General features: G+C 38.5%; 1 protein-coding gene across 3 annotated transcripts in view; it reads right to left on the bottom strand.

The window, feature by feature from the left end:
* The window catches only part of meox2a (mesenchyme homeobox 2a), a 61,750-nt gene that overhangs the window by 27,865 nt on the left and 9,983 nt on the right, over positions 1-23,902 (bottom strand). For all 3 annotated transcript variants that reach the window (XM_058052841.1, XM_058052838.1, XM_058052839.1), the window contains exon 2: positions 5,717-5,866. The gene's annotated coding sequence lies outside the window, so the exon portion shown is untranslated. The remainder of the gene's footprint in view (positions 1-5,716; positions 5,867-23,902) is intronic.

The raw sequence follows: 23,902 nt of genomic DNA, 5'->3' as shown, positions 1-23,902 counted from the left end.
CTAAAATGCTAAAGCTACTGACCAATTCTTGAAGAAACCTCTTCCCTTACGAAACTGTCCAGTCTGTACTTCCGGATCAGCTTCGGGATCTAACACATACGGTATGTTAAAAGCTGACGTTTTAAAAAGATAAATCCAAAGAAATGCAGAAATAGGTGCAGATTCTGGAAGATCTAGAAAGCTTTCTGTGCTGGTTATTATGTGTAGCTGCTCTATAGGAGTCCACAACTCAAAAATTAGCATAAGAGGTTCCCTTTGAAAAGATGTTATATATATGCCCGAGTGGTTTTTGTGCATCGAGCCTTCAGTAAAGGTTCGATTTCCCTTACTTTGTACAGTTCACCTCTCCAGGTGGTTTCATTTATGTGACGCCCACTCCCTTCATTTAGTTGGTAGCTTTGCAGCCGCCGTTAGAGCGTCTCCGTATCGCATCCTTATCGCTCTTATTAGTTGGCAGGTCCAGTTTGATGATGTCACGGCAGACGGCGTCTGGCCAAATAATCACAAACACCTGCAGGCTTTGACATGAGATGCAAAGCCTGATTATCTGTGGGCCCTGAAGTCACCGACTGAAGAAAGTTTGAACGAGTTAAGAAGCCGGGCAGGGTTCTTATTGGTTTAAAGACAGTGGAACCTTGGTTTTCATCATTAATTCATTCTGAAAACTCAAACAAAAAACAAATATTTTAAACAATATAAACAAATACAGTGGAACATACGTAGCTAGCATGTTTTGGAATCAGAAATCAGAAATGTAGTTGTTCACGCAAAACTGTTTTTTATAGTTTCACAATTATAGTTTTCCGTGCATATAAATGATGACGTGAACACGTGATGCGACATGGCCATGCCGCCTTTCAGTTCGATTCCACGGAACGCTGGCATTCAATTTGGGATACTTTAAAAGGAAAGCAGAAACTTGAGATGAGAAACTTTTTAAATTTTCTCTTCAAATTTGAAGAAATAACTCATAGCAAAACAGGAAGGTGGTGTCCGTCTTGATCTTACTGTCACATTGTGTCTTTGGCAACAGTCGCGTCGTCAAAGAAGGCCAAAGTAGCCTCAAATGCTATGCTAATGTATCCTTTTCATTCATCACTTTTTTGAATTTTGAATTATTTTCTGCGTCAAAAACGATAAAATGTGTTTTGTGGTCACATTTTTGCATTTCTGTAACAGATTGATTGATTTGGTTCAAATTGATTTGGTTGAAGTTGGACCTTCCAGAATGGATTAATGACGCTAACCCAGGGGTGGGCAAACTACGGCCCGGGGGCCACATCCGGCCCGCCAAGTGTTTGAATACGGCCCGCCCAATCTTTTCCAAAGTATTTAATTTAAACTCAACATACAACCTGGCATCATGGCCTGAGCCAACCTTTTGATGGTTGTATCAATTTCGTTTTTTGACATGGTCTGTTGTTTACAAAGTGCTCCTGAAAAAAGGGACACAAGCACATAATAATAATAATTATTATTATTATTAGATTATTAGATTATTATAATTATTATTAGAACTATTATGATTATTATAATTATTATATTAATGCTAATTATTATATTAATTATATATAATATTATTGTTATATTTGCATATTTTACATAATAATAATATAATAATTATTATTTTAATTTTATTGTAATTATTATAATATTTAATTATTTTTAAAATATTTAAATATAAATATAAAATAATAAATAATAATAGCAGATTGCATGACAATTTTACAGATACAATAATACCAGGTGGACTGTTACGTGTAAAATATATAGTCTAATTATTATATTAATTATATATAATAATATTGTTATATTTGCATATTTTACATAATAATAATATAATAATTATTATTTTAATTTTATTTTAATTATTATAATATTTAATTATTTTTAAAATATTTAAATATAAATATAAAATAATAAATAATAATAGCAGATTGCATGACAATTTTACAGATACAATAATACCAGGTGGACTGTTACGTGTAAAATATATAGTCTGCCCCCCCCCCCCCGTAAATTTTGTCATATCAATGCGGCCCGCGAGTCAAAAAGTTTGCCCACCCCTGCGCTAACCAATATTCCACGGTAGTTTCAGTATGTTTACGACGGCTCTACTTCCAATAGAATGGTGTACTTCTAATAGTATGCTAGAGTGGTGGTAGAGTACTTGATTCCGGCACGAGCCTGGACAAGAAGCAATATTTCTTTGGACAGGATCCCCGCCTGAAATTCATAATTGTTTGCCTGACATTTATCTGCCAGTAAATAAAGAAGGCGTCACCCGGCGTCTCGGGGGCTCAGGGGTTATTGTTGCTGGCTGTCAGTCACATTTAGCCCTCGCCCGCTCAGAACCTCGCTGACCTTTGCATATTTCTCACTCCGCCGGGTCGCCGCTTGCGTCTCGAGGGAACACGTCTCTTCTCTTGCTGGGAAGTGGAGTTCCCGAGCACCCCCCCCCCCCCCTTACGTCCCACGGATCCAGAACAATCCAAGCAGTTGTTGTCCAATTAGGAAAGGTTTTATTAAAGAGCTGCGTGGACATGACGCATGGTGGGGACAATGGGAGGATGTAGAGGCACGCTCGCCATGGCAACAAGGTTAAATAGCTTGTCAAAGGCTTGAGTTGCTATTTCCTGAACCTCTCCTAGCGACACCCTGATCCAGCTGAGGTGGTGAAGCTGCGATCCAAATCCACAGAGAGCCACGTTATAAACCGACCGGAGCGCAGAATTTCTATCGCCTGTGTCACCACATCTGCTCAAGTCATCGCTAATAGGACCGGTCACTATCACCGTGGCAACAGCCAGCAGGGAAGGGGAGGGGAGGGTCTGGTCCGAGCGAGCTGGGACCGAGGATGAGGAGGCGGCGGCGGCGGTTTGGACGGGATGGGCTGCGTTGAGTTCCAGGGCTTTCCAGAACCTCCCGGGGGCTTCATTAAAAACAAAAGGAGGAGGAGGAGGAGGTGGGACTTCCTGTTGGAAACGTTGCCGACCAAGCGTGACCCCGAAGGAACCGCTTCATGTGGGCAGAAGGGCTATAGTCACGCTCCGTCACGCGGCGATGCTACCATCCGCTAACAACGACTATCATCATCATATCAAGCCATCCAGACGTTCCGTATACGTTCCGCAGTCGCTCCGAGTTGGGAATCTCATGCCGACTCCGCAACCAAACCGCTAAAATAAATCAAGTGTATTCAGACCAGGAAAGAGCAATGGAAGACCACCGATTCCCAGCAGGACAACACACTTTTCCACAGAATCTGCCTCCCTGAAGGCATCTATTGACATCTATTGACATCTATTGACATCTATTGGCATCTATTGACATCTATTGGCATCTATTGGCATCTATTGGCATCTATTGGCATCTATTGACATCTATTGGCATCTATTGACATCTATTGACGTGTATTGACATCTATTGACATCTATTGACATCTATTGGCATCTATTGGCATCTATTGGCATCTATTGGCATCTATTGGCATCTATTGACGTGTATTGACATCTATTGACATCTATTGACATCTATTGGCATCTATTGGCATCTATTGGCATCTATTGGCATCTATTGACATCTATTGGCATCTATTGGCATCTATTGACATCTATTGACATCTATTGACATGTATTGACATGTATTGACATCTATTGACGTGTATTGACATCTATTGACATCTATTGACATGTATTGACATCTATTGACGTGTATTGACATGTATTGGCATCTATTGACATCTATTGACATGTATTGACGTGTATTGACATCTATTGGCATGTATTGGCATCTATTGACATCTATTGACATCTATTGGCATCTATTGACGTGTATTGACATGTATTGACATCTATTGGCATGTATTGGCATCTATTGACATCTATTGACATCTATTGACATCTATTGGCATCTATTGACGTGTATTGACATCTATTGACATCTATTGGCATCTATTGACATCTATTGGCATCTATTGACATCTATTGACGTGTATTGACATCTATTGACATCTATTGACATCTATTGGCATCTATTGGCATCTATTGGCATCTATTGGCATCTATTGGCATCTATTGGCATCTATTGACGTGTATTGACATCTATTGACATCTATTGACATCTATTGGCATCTATTGGCATCTATTGGCATCTATTGGCATCTATTGACATCTATTGGCATCTATTGACATCTATTGACATCTATTGACATGTATTGACATGTATTGACATCTATTGACGTGTATTGACATCTATTGACATCTATTGACATGTATTGACATCTATTGACGTGTATTGACATGTATTGGCATCTATTGACATCTATTGACATGTATTGACGTGTATTGACATCTATTGGCATGTATTGGCATCTATTGACATCTATTGACATCTATTGACATCTATTGGCATCTATTGACGTGTATTGACATGTATTGACATCTATTGGCATGTATTGGCATCTATTGACATCTATTGACATCTATTGACATCTATTGGCATCTATTGACGTGTATTGACATCTATTGACATCTATTGGCATCTATTGACATGTATTGACGTGTATTGACATCTATTGACATCTATTGACATCTATTGACGTGTATTGACATCTATTGACATCTATTGACATCTATTGACATCTATTGACATCTATTGACATCTATTGACATCTATTGACGTGTATTGACATGTATTGGCATCTATTGACATCTATTGGCATGTATTGGCATCTATTGACATCTATTGACATCTATTGGCATGTATTGGCATCTATTGACATCTATTGACATCTATTGGCATCTATTGACGTGTATTGACATCTATTGGCATCTATTGACATCTATTGACATCTATTGACATCTATTGGCATGTATTGACGTGTATTGACATCTATTGACATCTATTGACATCTATTGACATGTATTGACATCTATTGACGTGTATTGACATGTATTGGCATCTATTGACATCTATTGACGTGTATTGACATCTATTGACATCTATTGACATCTATTGGCATCTATTGGCATCTATTGACATCTATTGACATCTATTGACATCTATTGACGTGTATTGACATCTATTGACATCTATTGACATCTATTGACGTGTATTGACATGTATTGGCATCTATTGACATCTATTGACATGTATTGACATCTATTGACGTGTATTGACGTGTTGTTCTCCAGCCTGATTGAACATCAATGGATGCATTCACTGATTGTGGAGGGAAACCTGGCATCTTGTGGGAGATGATGTACATAAAAGCCAAGTTAGCTGAAAGAGTCGTCCAATCTATTAGATTTTTAGGTTCCAGGTCTAGATCTAGTATTTCCAGACCTGACCCCCATACATCATCTCCACATGAAAGGATTCATTGTTAATGAATGTAATATTTTCATAGTTAGAACATTTCAAATCTGTTCATGACTTTGGAAATACGTTTGACATTATTAGAGCCGTGCAGACATAGCACCCCTATAGTCACCATAACTCCTATTATGCATTGTTTACGATGTATTGCGCAACTCTTATGCTGCATGACTGGAGACGAGAGAACTCTGCTTTTTCCACATTTCTACGTTTATACAGTAAACCTCGGATATATCGGATTCAATTGTTCCCACTGGTTTTGTCCGATATAAGCGAAATCCGTTATATGCGTATACCGGAAAATGTCCGTTTTAAGTCCATGTTGTGCGTACCCTACCCTCTGATAGGCTCGATGGATGACGTCATACGTGAAGCCCTGAGGCATCTCGCTGGCTCTGTACTTGGCTCGCTCCAGGGCGTGGTCCAGGTAGCCCTCTGATGTTGTGGCGATCACCGTGGAAACAAGAGGTCGGATGGCCCCAGCCGCCTATGTGAGGAAAGGTATAACTATTAAATACATTGAGAATTAGAAATGATTCAAACGTTTCATCAAGTTAATCTGTTTTCAAATGAATTAATCATGATTAATCACCGTGTGTGAAATGTGCCCTTTTGACAAAAAGCTGAATGACACAATTTTGTATATTTGCAAGTACAGTAAACCTCGGATATATCGGATTCAATTGTTCCCACTGGTTTTGTCCGATATAAGCGAAATCCGTTATATGCGTATACCGGAAAATGTCCGTTTGTGTCCGGAAAATGTCCGGAAACAACATTTATACCAACACTCACGGGCACAAGTCTGATTTTGTCTTACTATGTCTACTATATTGGCTAATATGACTGTAAAGGTGACTATAGGGGTGTTATTTCATATTTAGAATGCTCTAACAATGTTAAACGCTGTATTTAGTACAGTAAACCTCGGATATATCGGATTCAATTGTTCCCACTGGTTTTGTCCGATATAAGCGAAATCCGTTATATGCGTATACCGGAAAATGTCCGTTTTACGCATATATGGGATTTATATCCGGTATATGCGTAAATGGGATTTTATCCGTTATAAAAAGGCACTTCCTTGACTATGTTTCCAATGTACCTGGACGCGCAGGCAACGCTGCAAACGCTGCAAATGACGTCGTATAGCGGCCTGTCACGATTCGGCGAATCGGAGCGCCACGATGCGGCCATCCGATATATGCGAGGGAAATTTCATGGAAATGCATTGGAACGGGACTGGAGATTTTGTCCGAAATAGGCGAAATCCGTTATAAAAAATCCGATATATGCAATGAATTTTTATTGGAAATGCATTACAGAAAAATCGCTTCTTTTTTATCTGTCCGTTGTGAGCGAATTTCCGATATATCCGAGTCCGATATATCCGAGGTTTACTGTAGTTAGAATGTTGTATTCTCCTATTAAATGATGCCAAAGTTTCACAGAAGTTAGTGATGGCTCAAAATGCTCCATTTCAGAGGGTGTTGCAAAACTGTTCCTTTGTGATGTCACAGAGTAGTGGCTTCCTTATGGGCGTGGCTGTCGGGGCAATACGCTCTCTGCCCTCCCCCAAGCTCTGCTTCTCTGTTTACAAAACAAGCCCAGGCAGAAAGTGATTGGATTTGGTGATTTGGTTTCTCATTCATTCATTCATTTTCTATCGCTTTTCCTCACGAGGGTCGCGGGGGGTGCTGGAGCCTATCCCAGCTGTCTTGGGGCGAGAGGCGGGGTCCACCCTGGACTGGTGGCCAGCCAATCTCAGGGCACATATAGACAAACAACCATTCACACTCACATTCATACCTATGGACAATTTGGAGTGGCTAATTAACCTAGCATGTTTTTGGAATGTGGGAGGAAACCGGAGTACCCGGAGAAAACCCACGCATGCACGGGGAGAACATGCAAACTCCACACAGAGATGCCCGAGGGTGGGATTGAACCCTGGTCTCCTAGCTGTGAGGTCTGCGCGCTAACCCCTAAACCACCGTGCCGCCCTGATTTGGTTTCTCTTTGGTAAAAAAGAAAAATATCTTCATCCATGAACGGCATTTTAGCGGGACTGGGAACATGAATGTGAAATTCCACCAAACTGTTGCTGGAGCCCGAAGCAGCGCTCCCATTTCGGATGTGCTGTGCATCCCGTCGGCGTCCTCACATCCGGCTTCTGAGCCCCCCCCCATCCCATTGTAGTGGAGCTGATAGAGAGACGGCTTTTGGAAAATGGCTGGTATTGAATCCATCCATTTCCATTTCGCTTTTCCTCACTAGGGTGGGCGGGGATGCTGGAGCCTACCCCAAGCTGTCTTTGGGCGAGAGGCGAGGTTTTTGGATTTTTCCTGATTTCAGACCTGTTGTATTCATCTGGTGCCACATTGACTGGGTGTCCAGGCACCGAGTCCAGTCCAGCATGAAGCCGATAGCAAAGACCAAAAGAGAGGAAAGAAACATAGAGCAGCAGCTGGAGCTTGACAGTCAGCATTAATGCTGGAAACAATAGACGTGTTGTCAAAGTCACACAGGAAGTGGTGTGGGAAGATCCCGTCCTTTTTTTTTTTTTCACAGAGACGTGTTTCTTGATAAGATCATCTTACCGTGGGACTAGGTTTGAATCCTCTGGCAATGAAAGAAGCAAAAGGGAAAAATGTGTTGTTGTGGGGGCTTTTTTTGGTGTCAAATCCCCCTTTTGCTGCGTGGGGTGTGTGTGTGTGTGGGGGGGGGGGGGGGCGGAGTGGAAGTAGTTTCAAATGTTGGTTTCACGACTTGCGGTCATCATTTAATTGATGTGATTCACACACATATGCTTAATGTCATACATGCACACACACGTGTGCCGAGGGCCAAATAAAACACAGCCATGAGCAGTAAACGGCCCCGAGGCCTCATTTTGGACCCCCTGGTTCCCAGTGTTCATTTTTGTAAGAACATTGAAGCGAACGCAAGCTATTTGTAAATAAAGAACATGAACTTTTTCAGATGATGTGCGAATCAGCGCCACTGTTTCGGTCCAGTTATTAGTACGTTAGCACATCACTGCTCACATTTTACTAACAGTACTCCACTTGCTTCACACTACATTACCCACGAAGCATTGCACACACTAGCGATTCTTAAAGGACGCCTATTGTGCTCGTTTTCTGAATTTCGTGTTGCCGATTCAAACGGTCTTTTAGTTCACCCGCCCTCCTCCGGGTACGCCCACTTCGCCGTGATTGGTCACACTCCCGAGCGCTCCCGAGGACTTCCGGATACGGAGCTCTGCATTTACCGAGTGCAGGCAATCTGCAGCCCACATAAGGAAGTCTGGATCACGTTGACGGTAGATTCAGTAGAACTCTGTAAAAGCCAGCGTGTTCCCTGTTTCCAGTTACAGTACGTATTGTTGGTAATAACCATGTTATGTTGTTGTTATAATAACCAATACCCAATACCAATACCATAACCAATAACCAACAACCAATACCTAATACCCAATAACCAACAACCAACAACCAACAACCAATACCCAATAACCAACAACCAATGCCCAATAACCAACAACCAATACCCAATAACCAACAACCAACAACCAATACCCAATAACCAATACCCAACAACCAATACCCAATAACCAACAACCAATACCCAACAACCAATACCCAATAACCAACAACCAATACCCAATAACCAATACCCAATACCCAACAACCAATACCCAATAACCAACAACCAATACCCAATAACCAATACCCAACAACCAATACCCAATAACCAACACCGAATAACCAACAACCAATACCCAATAACCAACAACCAATACCCAATAACCAACAACCAATACCCAATAACCAATACCCAACAACCAATACCCAATAACCAACACCGAATAACCAACAACCAATACCCAATAACCAACAACCAATACCCAATAACCAACAACCAATACCCAATAACCAATACCCAATAACCAATACCCAATAACCAATACCCAATACCCAACAACCAATACCCAATACCCAACAACCAATAACCAACAACCAACAACCAACAACCAATACCCAACAACCAATACCCAACAACCAACAACCAATACCCAATAACCAATACCCAACAACCAATACCCAATAACCAACAACCAATACCCAATAACCAATACCCAATACCCAATAACCAATAACCAATACCCAATACCCAATACCCAACAACCAATACCCAACAACCAATACCCAACACCCAATAACCAACAACCAATACACAATAACCAACAACCAATACACAATAACCAACAACCAACAACCAATACCCAATAACCAATACCCAACAACCAACACCCAATACCCAACAACCAATACCCAACACCCAATAACCAACAACCAATACACAATAACCAACAACCAATACCCAATAACCAACAACCAACAACCAATACCCAATAACCAATACCCAACAACCAATACCCAATAACCAACAACCAATACCCAACAACCAATAACCAATACCCAATAACCAATACCCAACAACCAATACACAATAACCAACAACCAATACACAATAACCAACAACCAACAACCAATACCCAATAACCAATACCCAATACCCAACAACCAACACCCAATACCCAACAACCAATACCCAACACCCAATAACCAACAACCAATACACAATAACCAACAACCAATACCCAATAACCAACAACCAACAACCAATACCCAACAACCAATACCCAATACCCAACAACCAATACCCAATACCCAACAACCAATACCCAATAACCAACAACCAACAACCAATACCCAATAACCAATACCCAACAACCAATACCCAATAACCAATACCCAACAACCAATACCCAATACCTAACAACCAATACCCAATAACCAATACCCAATACCCAGTAAAAGCCAGCGTGCAAAGCCGTCCACCCAACACCCCCCCCCCTCCGAGGGGTCCGCCTCGCCGCACTAGGACAATGTGTACTGTAACTGGAAACAGGGAACAGTTTTCGGTGGTGATGGATCACCGTAGCAGCGTTTGGGGTTGCTGTACTGCCCATAAAATGTTGCTTGCATTTTGGATCGTATGACCTCGGGTTGTTTGAAGTTGCGGGTTCCACTCTATGGATGCTAGTTTTCCTTAGCGTGAGTTAGCGCTGAATTTACACGTTGCTTCCGAACGCATAAATAAAAGCGTGCAGCTAACCAAGATGAAGAGGCTAAAACTCTTCCAAATGTTTTTCCACCAGCTTCCAACACGCGGAATTGATGTTGTTTGGCGATCCTTGGCCACATCTTCGCTCTTCATGAAGCAGGATGTGTTTATCTCACGCCTGATTGATCCTTTAAGAGGCTGATTACAATCTAGGAATAATCACATGAGGAGGTGGCGGGACCCACGCCAGGAAAATGCGCAAAACACGCTTGAAGACGCACAAAGTCAAACAATGAACAACACACACAACAAACACAAAAGCTGAGAGAACAAAACCACAACACACACACACACACCAGGTTCCTCCCTCGCGTTCACACACACTCGCACACATTCTTTGGGATTGTTGGCGGTCTGGCGCTCGGCATCGAAAGTGATCAGCTCAACAAAAGGCCGGGTTGAGTCGGAGCGTAAATAAGTCATAAATCTTTCCCACATCGGCGGAACGTTTCCCTGTAAACACAGCCGCTGATGGAAAAATGGCCGACATTCCTGCTTGCCCTCCACAAGAAAGAGCAGCCCTGGAGAAAAACCCTCTCCGTTTTACCGATTTGTTTTTTTTTTTGGGGGGGGGCTGCTTTCTGCGTCACATGTGCTGACTTTAATCCCAAGAAGGCAGGACTCATCCAAAGACCTTTAGTCAGGCAGGAGAACCATGTCAGACCACTTTAAGTATGGTTGATCTGTGGCACGCGGGATGGACGTTCCACGTAGGAACATCACATGGTTGCTGGAGATGCCTTTCCTACCGATGGCCGATATATCCATGTTGTTCTGTCCTTCAATAAAGGTACCGATGTCTCAAGAACTCAACCAATAACCAATACCCAATACCCAATGACCAATGACCAAATAACCAACAACCAATAACCAATACCCAATAACCAACACCCAACAACCAATACCCAATAACCAACAACCAATACCCAACAACCAATAACCAATACCCAACAACCTATACCCAACAACCAATACCCAATAACCAATACCCAATACCCAATAACCAACAATCAATACCCAATAACCAACAACCAACAACCAATAACCAACAACCAATAACCAACAACCAATAACCAACAACCAATACCCAATACCCAATAACCAACAACCAATAACCAACAACCAATACCCAATAACCAACAACCAATAACCAATACCCAATAAGAAACAACCAATAACTAATAACCAACAACCAATAACCAATAACCAAAAACCAATACCCAACAACCAATAACCAATACCCAACAACCAATACCCAACAACCAATACCCAATAACCAATAACCAATACCCAATAACCAACAACCAACAACCAATACCCAATAACCAATAACCAATACCCAATAACCAACAACCAACAACCAATACCCAACAACCAATACCCAATAACCAATACCCAATACCCAACAACCAATACCCAACAACCAATACCCAATAACCCGTCCACATGTTCTCCTACGGTCATCAAGTTAGACATTGAAAGCCGTGCATTCCCAGCACCTTTAAGAGTATTTATCCCCTTTTTTTTTTTTTAACTATATTATATTTTTTACAAAAAATTTTATTGTCATATTTAACTGGTTTTCTTTTCATTGTCATGTATTCATGATTACTTATTCATTATCTATTTGATGAAAGCTATATTTTTATTTTATTATATTTACTTCATTAAGGTTTTATTTGACATTATGAGTGAACTATTATGTATTTGTGTTTTATTTCACGAGGAGAATATTTGATTCATTATTCATTATTCTTGTATTTATTATGACTTTGAATGTCTTCATTTAATGAAGGCTATATTTGAATTTTTTTTTAATATCCGTTTTAACCATCAGAAAAAAGTCTGATACCATATCAACCAACTGATAACATATCGACCAATATCACATTTTTTTATGCTGATAACAGTTTGATAATTATCCATACTGATCATTAATGCACATCCCTAATTATTAAGTATTAAGTATTTTTTATCAATATTATAGTTCTTCATTCATTCATTCATTTTCTATCGCTTTTCCTCACGAGGGTCACTGGGGTGCTGGAGCCTATCCCAGCTGTCTTTGGGAAAGAGGCGGGGTACACCCTGGACTGGTGGCCAGCCAATCACAGGGCACATATAGACAAACAACCATTCACACTCACATTCATACCTATGGACAATTTGGAGTGGCTAATTAACCTAGCATGTTTTTACCCAACAACCAACAACCAATAACCAACAACCAACAACCAATACCCAATACCCAATACCCAATACCCAACAACCAACAACCAATACCCAATACCCAACAACCAACAACCAATACCCAATAACCAATACCCAATACCCAATACCCAACAACCAATAACCAATAACTAATAACTAATAACTAATAACCAACAACCAACAACCAATACCCAATACCCAACAACCAACAACCAATACCCAATAACCAATACCCAATACCCAACAACCAATAACCAATAACTAATAACTAATAACTAATAACCAACAACCAACAACCAATAACCAATAACCAACAACCAATACCCAATAACCAACAACCAATACCCAATAACCAACAACCAATACCCAATAACCAACAACCAATAACTAATAACCAACAACCAATACCCAATAACCAACAACCAATACCCAATAACCAACAACCAATAACTAATAACCAACAACCAATAACCAATAACCAATAACCAATACCCAATAACCAATAACCAACAACCAATAACTAATAACCAACACCCAACAAAGACAAATCACTGGAATGTGGGAGGAAACCGGAGTACCCGGAGAAAATCCACACAGAGATGGCCCAGGGTGGAATTGAACTCGGGTCTCCTAGCTGTGAGCCATTAGAGAGCCGTGCAGCCCAGTTGTAGTTGTATTAATTATGATTTATTGTAGGGTTTAATTTGATTTTATGAATAAATTCTTACTTGTTAATCCTTTATTTCGTGAAGGTTTTATGTTTATTTGGCACTACTAATAAATTCTGAGTTATTATTCCTTTCAAGAAGGTTTTATGATGGCCACAGCTTGACCCTGGAACTGATTATTTCCATTTCAATGATCTTCTGCGCGGAAAATGGTTTTGGAATGGCGTGTTCCTTCTTTGTGTGCATCATGCAGTGCAAATGTACTCGGGCATGAATATGAAATATGAAAATATGAAAATATGAATCCTGAAACCGCTGATAAGAATTTGATGTTAGTGTGAGAGGTCACATGGTGACACGTTACTGGTCAACATCAGACCCGCTTCGTCCGTGCAGTGATTTGTGTGTGTGGGGGGGGGGGGGGGGGTTGAAAAATGATCCCTCTCTCTCTTTCTCTTGCTCGCTCGCTCGCTCTCTCTCTCTCTCGGCCTTGTTAAAGTTCCAGTGGATGCATGCAAGGCCGTGAAAGTGATCGCAGCAGAGTGGGTGTGAACTTGAGGCCACCTGGATGTGTGTGTGTGTGTGTGTGTGTGCAAGCTGGAGGTAAAGAGAGAAGCAATAACCTCAATAACTTCTATGGCTCAAATTAGCAGCACTTTTATAACGGTGGGGGGCGGCGCGGGGGCGGGGGCGGGGGCGGGGGCGGGGGGGGGGCCTCCCACGCCGCTTCATCGCCCCGATCCAAACCCTAATTATCGACCCGCCAAGCCCGGGTTCACTCGGGAAGACTGAATCTTAAATGCCGTGGGACGCACAGACGGACAGCCACGCCTGGCTTTAAAGAATGGGAACGCCATCGTAAAAAAAAAAAAAAAAAAAGTCTCGGATAGACATAAAACAAAGCCATCGCTTTGACGTTTGGGGGGCGGGGGTGGGATTTGAACTCATTTGGGGGTTTTCCAAAAAAAAAAAAAAAAAAGGGGAACCAGCTCGGAATTGATCCCGCTGCTTTACGGTCCGCTTCTGCAGCAAGTCGCTGATTTAGTTGTTGAGAAGGAAATAAATCCTCCCTACTTCTCTGCCCCCAAGCGTTCCCCGCCTCGCCTGCAGGACGCAGTCCCGCTTGCTCCCCCTCCGGAAGAATTAGGCCCTCAGACGTTACCACATTGGATTTTGTGGCGCTGGGTTTTTCAGGAAAAAAAAGGGAGCAGGCCCCTGGCTCCACTCCAGGTCCCCCTGGGGCCTCTTTCCTCCGCTCTCTAATTAGATTAACTGGGTCCCCGATCTGGCAACCCAGGACTCCGCTCTGGCAGGCTAGGCCGCTCCAAGGCGGAGGAAATGACCTCAATTATGGCACTGTGCTACACCCTATGGTGTGCTGGGTAATGAAGACGTTACAGGCCGGGAAGAGTTGAACCTGCGGTCACGGCGGACATTTTGGGAGGGACGCTGACCACCGAGGCCGCCATCATACTAGGTCCCTTCAGAAACGACCCATGTTCTTGTTCTTGAACTTGCTCTAGGATGCCAGGGATTGGAGATACGTATGCTAAGTTCAGTATGGTTGAAGAAAAAAAGCTTTGTGATAAACTTATTACTTTTTTAATTATGATAATTATAATTATGATAATAATGATAATTATTATTATGATAATGATAATTATTATCATAATTATCATTCTTTATTACTATTCATTCTTTTGTTCTTATTTTATTTTTTACAAATATTTACATTTTCTTCTTAAATAATCTCTGTAAATGTTCTTTTCATATTTTTATGACTTTTTTCTCATAATATTTTGACTTTATTTTCATCACATGAACTTTTCCCGCCAACCAAATTCAATAATTACAACTTGATTTAGTTTTCTTTGTAAAAAGTTGAGTTCAGTTTTATTTTTTGCTGATGTTATTCTTGCCTGTGTTTACATTAAAAATGGCATCTTTGCTCAAATTGTTCTTTTCATAATTTTATGACTTTATTCTCATAATATTTTGACTTTATTTTCATCACATTAACTTTTCCCGCCAACTAAATTCAATAATTACAACTTGATTTAGTTTTTTTTGTAAAAAGTTGAGTTCAGTTTTATTTTTTGCTGATGTTATTCTTGCTTGTGTTTACATTAAAAATGGCATCTTTGCTGAAATTGTTCTTTTCATAATTTTATGACTTGATTCTCATAATATTTTGACTTTATTTTCATCACATTAACTTTTCCCGCCAACCTAATTCAATAATTACAACTTGATTTAGTTTTCTTTGTAAAAAATTGAGTTCAGTTTTATTTTTGCTGATGTTATTCTTGCTTGTGTTTACATTAAAAATGGCATCTTTGCTGAAATTGTTCTTTTCATAATTTTATGACTTGATTCTTATAATATTTTGACTTTATTTTCATCACTTTTTCCCGCCAACCAAATTCAATAATTACAACTTGATTTAATTTTCTTTGTAAAAAGTTGAGTTCAGTTTTATTTTTTGCTGATGTTATTCTTGCTTGTGTTTACATTAAAAATGGCATCTTTGCTCAAATTGTTCTTTTCATAATTTTATGACTTGATTCTTATAATATTTTGACTTTATTTTCATCACTTTTTCCCGCCTACCTAATTCAATAATTACAACTTGATTTAGTTTTCTTTGTAAAAAGTTGAGTTCAGTTTTATTTTTTGCTGATGTTATTCTTGCCTGTGTTTACATTAAAAATGGCATCTTTGCTCAAATTATGTTCTTTTCATAATTTTATGACTTTTTTCTCATAATATTTTGACTTTATTTTCATCACATTAACTTTTCCCGCCAACCTAATTCAATAATTACAACTTGATTTAGTTTTTTTTGTAAAAAGTTGAGTTCAGTTTTATTTTTGCTGATGTTATTCTTGCTTGTGTTTACATTAAAAATGGCATCTTTGCTGAAATTATGTTCTTTTCATAATTTTATGACTTTTTTCTCATAATATTTTGACTTTATTTTCATCACATTAACTTTTTCCCCACAACCTAATTCAATAATTACAACTTGATTTAGTTTTTTTTGTAAAAAGTTGAGTTCAGTTTTATTTTTGCTGATGTTATTCTTGCCTGTGTTTACATTAAAAATGGCATCTTTGCTGAAATTGTTCTTTTCATAATTTTATGACTTTTTTCTCATAATATTTTGACTTTATTTTCATCACTTTTTCCCCACAACCTAATTCAATAATTACAACTTGATTTAGTTTTCTTTGTAAAAAATTTAGTTCAATTTTATTTTTTTGCTGATGTTATTCTTGCCTGTGTTTACATTAAAAATGGCATATTTGCTCAAATTAGGTACTTTTCATAATTTTATGACTTTTTCCTCATAATATTTTGACTTTATTTTCATCACATTAACTTTTCCCGCCAACCTAATTCAATAATTACAACTTGATTTAGTTTTTTTTGTAAAAAGTTGAGTTCAGTTTTATTTTTTGCTGATGTTATTCTTGCCTGTGTTTACATTAAAAATGGCATCTTTGCTGAAATTGTTCTTTTCATAATTTTATGACTTTATTCTCATAATATTTTGACTTTATTTTCATCACTTTTTCCCGCCAACCTAATTCAATAATTACAACTTGATTTAGTTTTCTTTGTAAAAAATTGAGTTCAGTTTTATTTTTGCTGATGTTATTCTTGCTTGTGTTTACATTAAAAATGGCATCTTTGCTGAAATTGTTCTTTTCATAATTTTATGACTTTATTCTCATAATATTTTGACTTTATTTTCATCACATTAACTTTTCCCGCCAACTAAATTCAATAATTACAACTTGATTTAGTTTTCTTTGTAAAAAGTTGAGTTCAGTTTTATTTTTTGCTGATGTTATTCTTGCTTGTGTTTACATTAAAAATGGCATCTTTGCTCAAATTGTTCTTTTCATAATTTTTATGACTTTATTCTCATAATATTTTGACTTTATTTTCATCACTTTTTCCCCACAACCTAATTCAATAATTACAACTTGATTTAGTTTTTTTTGTAAAAAGTTGAGTTCAGTTTTATTTTTGCTGATGTTATTCTTGCCAGTGTTTACATTAAAAATGGCATCTTTGCTCAAATTATGTTGTTTTCATAATTTTATGACTTTTTTCTCATAATATTTTGACTTTATTTTCATCACATTAACTTTTTCCCGCCAACGAAATTCAATAATTACAACTTGATTTAGTTTTCTTTGTAAAAAGTTGAGTTCAGTTTTATTTTTTGCTGATGTTATTCTTGCTTGTGTTTACATTAAAAATGGCATCTTTGCTGAAATTGTTCTTTTCATAATTTTATGACTTGATTCTCATAATATTTTGACTTTATTTTCATCACATTAACTTTTCCCGCCAACCAAATTCAATAATTACAACTTGATTTAATTTTCTTTGTAAAAAGTTGAGTTCAGTTTTATTTTTTGCTGATGTTATTCTTGCCTGTGTTTACATTAAAAATGGCATCTTTGCTCAAATTGTTCTTTTCATAATTTTATGACTTGATTCTTATAATATTTTGACTTTATTTTCATCACTTTTTCCCGCCAACCTAATTCAATAATTACAACTTGATTTAGTTTTCTTTGTAAAAAGTTGAGTTCAGTTTTATTTTTTGCTGATGTTATTCTTGCCAGTGTTTACATTAAAAATGGCATCTTTGCTCAAATTATGTTCTTTTCATAATTTTATGACTTTTTTCTCATAATATTTTGACTTTATTTTCATCACATTAACTTTTCCCGCCAACCAAATTCAATAATTACAACTTGATTTAGTTTTTTTTGTAAAAAGTTGAGTTCAGTTTTATTTTTGCTGATGTTATTCTTGCTTGTGTTTACATTAAAAATGGCATCTTTGCTGAAATTGTTCTTTTCATAATTTTATGACTTTTTTCTCATAATATTTTGACTTTATTTTCATCACATTAACTTTTTTCCCACAACCTAATTCAATAATTACAACTTGATTTAGTTTTTTTTGTAAAAAGTTGAGTTCAGTTTTATTTTTGCTGATGTTATTCTTGCCTGTGTTTACATTAAAAATGGCATCTTTGCTGAAATTGTTCTTTTCATAATTTTATGACTTTATTCTCATAATATTTTGACTTTATTTTCATCACATTAACTTTTCCCGCCAACCAAATTCAATAATTACAACTTGATTTAATTTTCTTTGTAAAAAGTTGAGTTCAGTTTTATTTTTTGCTGATGTTATTCTTGCCTGTGTTTACATTAAAAATGGCATCTTTGCTCAAATTGTTCTTTTCATAATTTTATGACTTGATTCTTATAATATTTTGACTTTATTTTCATCACTTTTTCCCGCCAACCTAATTCAATAATTACAACTTGATTTAGTTTTCTTTGTAAAAAATTGAGTTCAGTTTTACTTTTGCTGATGTTATTCTTGCTTGTGTTTACATTAAAAATGGCATCTTTGCTGAAATTGTTCTTTTCATAATTTTATGACTTTTTTCTCATAATATTTTGACTTTATTTTCATCACTTTTTCCCCACAACCTAATTCAATAATTACAACTTGATTTAGTTTTTTTTGTAAAAAGTTGAGTTCAGTTTTATTTTTGCTGATGTTATTCTTGCCTGTGTTTACATTAAAAATGGCATCTTTGCTCAAATTCAAAGTCCGAAAAAAGTTCGACACACACACACACACACACAGAATTACAGAATAACTGCACCGTAGAGACAAATCCCAGCTGATCTTTCCCATGAACATTCCCTCCTGCCCCCATCACCCCACCCCCACACACTTTCACTATGCCGCTCCCCTGCAGGCCCCAATGTAGTGATTCACTTAGCCCACCACAGCAAAACCTTCCTCATCACCTGCGGGAGCGTGTTGATTTGTGCGGCACGCCACCTTCCCGCCGCTTCCTTTGGAAGGATCAGTTCCAGCTTGAAATATGAAATCGAGTGTGTGGGGGGTGGGGGGGGTTTGAAAGCGCTCCTCCAGAAAGTGATTTATGAGTCCGAACCATTCGCAGTGCTCACTTCCTGTGGGCGAAGCCTCCAGACTCTCTCCTGAGTCTGTTTTGTGGCGTCACGTCACAGCCGAGACGGACGCCTGTGGAATGTAGCGCAACGGCACGATTTGCTTCGCCGTGGGATCTCCCGTACGCTTTCAAGAACCTCACTTCTTCTCAAACGTGCGGACTGACTTTGCATGGCTGGGGACTCTTTATTAGGTACACATGCACGATTTTGAGAGATCCATCAAAGGGCTCAGTTTTGATGGGAAACTGTCACGATTTATCGAGGACATTTTTCGAGCGGCACGAGAGGGTCAAAGATTGTCTAATAGCGAGAGGAGTGTTCACTCTTGCTGTCACTGAAACAATTCTTTTTGAAGAAGATGTGTCGCTAACTTTTTATACTTATTTCAGCATACGGTGTTCCCTCCCGAATCCGCCATTTTAATCCCAAAATAACCCGCAATCAGTGAAATCCACAAAGTCGCCAACTTTATTCTATATGTTTCACGTCTGTAAAATCCTACACGTTTCTCTGACAGGCATGAATATTTTCTCACGTTTCGCTTTTGTTTAAATACTCCAAAAAGTGTTTGAATTGTAATAATTAACCTATGAAGTCGGAGACAAGAAATGATGAAGTGACTGGCGCATATTTCACTCCTCTTCTGCTGCACTGTAGCGTTTTTGTATCCTTGTTGCCTTTCTTAAAATGTCTTTTACTGAAATTAGTTTCAAGTCAAAAGTACAGTTTTTAAATAATAATCATACATTTTATTTATAAAGTGCTTTAAAAAAAAAACTCAAAGATGCTTTACACGGTAAAATAAATCAAATACATGTGTAGAAAATAGCAAAATAAAAGTAAAGAGTTTAAAGGTTAAAATCCATAGGAAATAGAGATATTGCAATGTGATGTCATTTCTAAATACAGTAAACCTCGGATATATCGGATTCAATTGTTCCCACTGGTTTTGTCCGATATAAGCGAAATCTGTTATATGCGTATAGCGGAAAATGTCCGTTTTACGCATATATGGGATTTATATCCGGTATATGCGTAAATGGGATTTTATCCGTTATAAAAAGGCACTTCCTTGACTATGTTTCCAATGTACCTGGACGCGCAGGCAACGCTGCAAACGCTGCAAATGACGTCGTATAGCGGCCTGTCACGATTCGGCGAATCGGAGCGCCACGATGCGGCCATCCGATATATGCCAGGGAAATTTCATGGAAATGCATTGGAACGGGACTGGAGATTTTGTCCGAAATAGGCGAAATCCGTTACAAAAAATCCGATATATGCAATGAATTTTTATTGGAAATGCATTACAGAAAAATCGCTTCTTTTTTATCTGTCCGTTGTGAGCGAATTTCCGATATATCCGAGTCCGATATATCCGAGGTTTACTGTAGGTCCCATTGAAATCTTAATGACTATTTTCAGGTGTTTTTTTTTATTTCAGATTAATTCATAATTTATAATTCATTAATAAATGACTTCATTTTTTTAAAATTTTTTTAATTTTTATTTTTTTAATTTTTTTAATTTTTATTTTTTTAATTTTTTTTTTTAATTTACATTTTAAAGATTAATAAATGACTTCAAATCTGACCTTAGTTTACGATTGTGACACATTGATCCTGACACTTAAAACACATTACACTAAAAAATCCGATATATGCAATGAATTTTTATTGGAAATGCATTACAGAAAAATCGCTTCTTTTTTATCTGTCCGTTGTGAGCGAATTTCCGATATATCCGAAGTTTACTGTATGCACGTTTTAAAGAGTTCCCTATTAAAGAGTCGTGTGTTTTTAAGCTAGAAGTCTTGAAAGTAGTCGGGTCGGCAGTGTCATGGATGTGTGGCGTAGTGAGACCCAAAGGGAGGGGGCGGCAACAGAGAAGGCTCTGTCCCCCCAGGTTCCGTGCCTGGTCCTAGGGACAGTCAGGAGGTTTGTATCCGAGCAAGGAGGGGACGGGAAAGGGGTGTCGGGGCGGAGCAAGTCTTTAGTCGAAATGAAAATGAAAATTTTCTTCTGTGCATACTTAGAAGTTAGAAGCACATAATAGAAAAACGGCACCGTGTAATAGGAATAATATCATAAATGATACAATTCCATTCAACATGGCAATAAAGATTGCTCTCAGCACCTTGGCGCGTTTCTTCCATAGAACAACAACATGAACAGAGTGAGCCCTTTTCTCAGTCACAGTCTTTTTTCACACAAGAGTGTAATGTCGTCAAAATTGTATGAGTAAATTGCGCTATATTGTGATATATTTTTTGTATATTTTCATTGTACTTTTCTTTAAAATAATCTTCTCTCGTCTCTTTTTCGTAGCCCCAAGTCTTGTGTGGCGTTTCATGTTGGGAACTGAATGCCCGGTGGACGTCCACATCCAGTTTGCTATTAAACCTTACACTTAAACAAACAAAAAACGTTATTCGAATGGCAATACAGTTCAGCCGAAGTCAAGAAAACACGTAAAAAATACTTCACAATATACTTAGCAATAAAAAACCTTTTCAGTTCATCGTAAAATAATCGTGAGAATAACAAGAAGTGTAGAAACACACATTTCTATAGTATGTACATCCGTCTTATTTCATGATGAATTTTGAATAACAAACAATGTACAGTAAACCTCGGATATATCGGACTCGGATATATCGGAAATTCCAATGTACCTGGACGCACAGGCAACGCTGCAAACGCTGCAAATGACGTCGTATAGCGGCCTGTCACGATTCGGCGAATCGGAGCGCCACAATGCGGCCATCCGATATATGCGAGGGAAATTTAACGGAAATGCATTGGAACGGGACTGGAGATTTTGTCCGAAATAGGCGAAATCCGTTATAAAAAATCCGATATATGCAATGAATTTTTATTGGAAATGCATTACAGAAAAATCGCTTCTTTTTTATCTGTCCGTTGTGAGCGAATTTCCGATATATCCGAGTCCGATATATCCGAGGTTTACTGTATTAACATCTCCAAATGAACTAAAAATTGTAATCATGCTAAAAGATACATTTCTGAAAATCTTTTTTCTTTTATACTAGCAGAACATTCCAGCCATGAGGGGTTGCGATCAAGACACCAGATGATTTTTTTACGTTGAATTTCCCGTTTTGAGTGAAGATACTTAAATGCAGTGAACTGTACAAACTGTACTGTTACACTAGTGAGTGAGAATAGACGTTCTGATGTTCGGAGTGCTCCTGAATGCACCTCACTGTTGTCTCATGACAATGAGGAAGTGTTGTTCCGAGAAGTACTAATGATGTATTTATGAGTTGTTGATGTTTCTATAGGGTTGGAATTTTACTGCTGTTGATGTGTTTAGGTCAGAATAAAGCTACAGTAAACCTCGGATATATCGGACTCGGATATATCGGAAATTCGCTCACAACGGACAGATAAAAAAGAAGCGATTTTTCTGTAATGCATTTCCAATAAAAATTCATTGCATATATCGGATTTTTTATAACGGATTTTGCCTATTTCGGACAAAATCTCCAGTCCCGTTCCAATGCATTTCCATGAAATTTCCCTCGCATATATTGGATGGCCGCATCGTGGCGCTCCGATTCGCCGAATCGTGACAGGCCGCTATACGACGTCATTTGCAGCGTTGCCTGCGCGTCCAGGTACATTGGAAACATAGTCAAGGAAGTGCCTTTTTATAACGGATAAAATCCCATTTACGCATATACCGGATATAAATCCGATATATGCGTAAAACGGACATTTTCCGGTATACGCATATAACGGATTTCGCTTATATCGGACAAAACCAGTGGGAACAATTGAATCCGATATATCCGAGGTTTACTGTAGTATATATAGTCCTAAACATAACCACCATTTACACTATGTACTATGTCCATTTAAGACATATACAGTAAACCTCGGATATATCGGACTCGGATATATCGGAAATTCGCTCACAACGGACAGATAAAAAAGAAGCGATTTTTCTGTAATGCATTTCCAATAAAAATTCATTGCATATATCGGATTTTTTATAACGGATTTCGCCTATTTCGGACAAAATCTCCAGTCCCGTTCCAATGCATTTCCATGAAATTTCCCTCGCATATATCGGATGGCCGCATCGTGGCGCTCCGATTCGCCGAATCGTGACAGGCCGCTATACGACGTCATTTGCAGCGTTTGCAGCGTTGCCTGCGCGTCCAGGTACATTGGAAACATAGTCAAGGAAGTGCCTTTTTATAACGGATAAAATCCCTTTTTTTTTCCGGACATTTTCCGGTATACGCATATAACTGATTTCGCTTATATCGGACAAAACCAGTGGGAACAATTGAATCCGATATACGTATCCGAGGTTTACTGTATTATGGTTATTCATAAAAAAGTCAAAGAAAGCTTCCATACTTCTGGTCGGGGCAAGGTCACGTCGGCTGAGTGGGGC

This window comes from Doryrhamphus excisus, chromosome 17, assembly GCF_030265055.1.
Source record: "Doryrhamphus excisus isolate RoL2022-K1 chromosome 17, RoL_Dexc_1.0, whole genome shotgun sequence".
NCBI lineage: Eukaryota > Metazoa > Chordata > Actinopteri > Syngnathiformes > Syngnathidae > Doryrhamphus > Doryrhamphus excisus.
Note: the sequence above shows the minus strand (reverse complement) of the source record. Positions and strands in the feature narration are given on the sequence as shown.